This window comes from Poromitra crassiceps (genome assembly GCF_964638095.1).
Source record: "Poromitra crassiceps genome assembly, chromosome: 12".
NCBI lineage: Eukaryota > Metazoa > Chordata > Actinopteri > Beryciformes > Melamphaidae > Poromitra > Poromitra crassiceps.
In genome coordinates this window covers 46,377,619-46,380,452 of record NC_139632.1, presented here as the reverse complement: position 1 = coordinate 46,380,452, position 2,834 = coordinate 46,377,619, and the positions used below count along the sequence as shown (strand labels likewise).

Sequence of the window (2,834 nt, the reverse complement as noted above, 5' to 3'; positions counted from 1 at the left end):
TTTATTTCAAACAGTTAAAACAATACATACAAAATGAAAAACAGGAATACAATCAATAACAGCCCAAAGGACTTAGGTAAAAAATAATTAAACTCCAACAGAAAGCCGAACATAACTGTTTGAAAAGGGGCCGGAAGAAGCTGAGGCTTATACATCCATGTCCATATACACATACATACATACATACATACATACATACATACATACTGTACATACATACATACATACATACATACATACATATATATATATATACATATATACATACATACAGTACATACATACATACAGTACATACAGTACATACATACATACATACATACACATATACATACACATACACATATATATGTACTGTATATATACATATACATATACACATACACATACACATACACATACACATATACACTTACATACATACTTCATGTGAGTATGTATGTAAGTATGTTTGTATGTTTGTAATTCATGTATGTTTGACATGAACATGAGTAATGTGAATGATGAAAAAAAATTCCAATGTCTAAAATGTCTGATGTAGCTAATGTGACAGGTTCCACCCATTTGGAAAAGACATGACAACATTGGGTTGGTTTCCAGCACACACCCTGTCTGCCAAGCCACCTCATCACCTCACACTCTTCCCTCCTCATGGCCTCTGCTTGTTGTTTAGAGTGAAGCTTCCCTGGGTTTGGGTTCAGGTTCGGGTTAGTAAATAATATGTGTGCACAGATTTATTTAGTTTGTTATGTGTGTTGTAGGTCACATTTGTGGGTTGTGTTCTGCTAGAGCATCGTATGTTCATTGTTTGTTGGCCACATCGCAGTCAGTGAAGTCAAAGCAAGTGTTTTGCATCAGGCAAAACACCTGCAACTCATAAATGTACAACTCATAAACAGCAGTGCAACAATAGTTTTCAATCTGAATGAATGTTTCCCCTGTTATATAACAATGGGGTAATTCATTAGACTATTTATGAGCTTGTTGTTGTTGTTGTTGTTGTTGTTGTTGTTGTGGGGTTGAAGCCTGGAATGTGTTTGCGCACGAGCACCTTAAAAACACAATAACTATCAGTCGTCATCATCATCATCATCATCATCATCATCATCATCATCATCATCATCAGTATATAAATGGGAGCTAGGGCTCTGTCTGTCTGTTTCTCTGTCTCTCTGTCCCACTGTGATGTCATAAATCCCAATGTGATGTTGACTTGTATGCTTTGGAATGAATCAATAAATATACAGTATATATATATATATATATATATATATATATGTTTTCAGATTGAGACTCGTTGACATGAAAACCTTGTTTTGTTTTGCAGCTGCAGAGTATCGAGGATGAAACCGAAGAGGGCAATGACTTTTCTGCTGACTGGAGCTTTCTTCTTGGTCGTCTATCTCTGGATGGATGATGCTGACCATGTAACCAACCACCTCCAGGTATATGTGAGAAAGGATAGCGGTCAAAACAGGCCAGCCACCATTAGGAGCTCCTATGTTTATTCCTGGCCAAGTTGTCAACAAAATGTGTCTGCAGCCAACATCACAGGCTTCACCTCTCTTCCCGGTCACATCCAAGACTTTCTCTACCACCGTCACTGTCGCCATTTCCCCATGCTGCTGGACGTTCCTGACAAATGTGGAGGAGCTGATAAATCTGTGGAAGTCTTCCTTCTGCTGGTCATTAAAAGTTCCCCGGAGAACTACGACCGACGAGAAGTCCTGCGCAAAACCTGGGCCAACGAGAGATTACACAATGGTGTGTGGATCAGGAAGATCTTCATCTCAGGAACGGCAGGTGCCGGATTCGAGAAGCAGAGACTGAACAAGCTCCTGGAGCTGGAGCACCGTGAACACAATGACATTCTGCAATGGGACTTCCATGACTCCTTCTTCAACCTCACCTTGAAGCAAATACTCTTCCTGGAATGGATGGGGAGGAACTGTCCGCAGGCTCGCTTCCTCCTAAATGGTGATGATGACGTCTTTGCCAACACAGACAACATGGTGGACTATCTCCAAAGCCAAAACAACAATAACGGTAGCAAACACCTCTTTGCCGGCCATCTGATCCACCATGTGGGACCCATTCGAGACCGAGGGAGCAAGTACTATATCCCTGTACAGGTGCACAAGTCAGACTCATACCCCCCTTACTGTGGGGGTGGAGGCTTCCTCCTGTCTGGCTATACAGCCTTGGTCATATACAACATGTCCAAGTCCATTACCATTCTTCCCATTGATGATGTTTACATGGGGATATGTATGGCCAAAGCAGGACTCGCACCTGTTTCACATATGGCTGTCAAGACTGCAGGACTGCCCCTCCCCTCTAAGAAACTAGACACCTATGACCCTTGTTATTATAGAGACATTCTACTGGTACACAGATTCCAGCCATATCAGATATATCTAATGTGGCATAGAATACATGACCCTAATCTGAAATGTGCAACTTTTTAAGGCCGTTGGCGTAATGACTCCGTGGTAAGATGCCTCTCCTCTTGTGGTGAGAGAGGAGGGCATCTGCTCAGACTAGGATAGAGAATCCCCCCCCGTAGGGAATTCTTCAGGAGTCAAGACGTTGGTGGTGGACTGGGGAGGTAGGTGGGGCGAAACACAGCTTCAGAGGATGGGATACAATCAGCCCAGTTACAGCGACCATTGAGGTGAAGGATCAGGCTTACTTCGGAGCATTACTACTGCTGCACCTGGCTTACTTCGGAGCATTCCTACTGCTGGCGCTATAACTTTAGCCGCACCCCCCGTTACACACCAAGAGCGACACAAATGTACAGCAGGAAATTGCAAGGCGAATTCTGAACCACC

The 2,834-nt window shown here is 42.7% G+C and overlaps 1 pseudogene across 1 annotated transcript; it reads left to right on the top strand.

Annotated features, from left to right (window-relative positions):
* Nucleotides 1–1,343: 1,343 nt before the first annotated feature.
* LOC310786251 (N-acetyllactosaminide beta-1,3-N-acetylglucosaminyltransferase 3 pseudogene) lies at nucleotides 1,344–2,468 on the top strand (annotated as a pseudogene). Its single transcript has one exon. The product of its transcript is annotated as an N-acetyllactosaminide beta-1,3-N-acetylglucosaminyltransferase 3 pseudogene (transcript).
* Nucleotides 2,469–2,834: the final 366 nt, after the last annotated feature.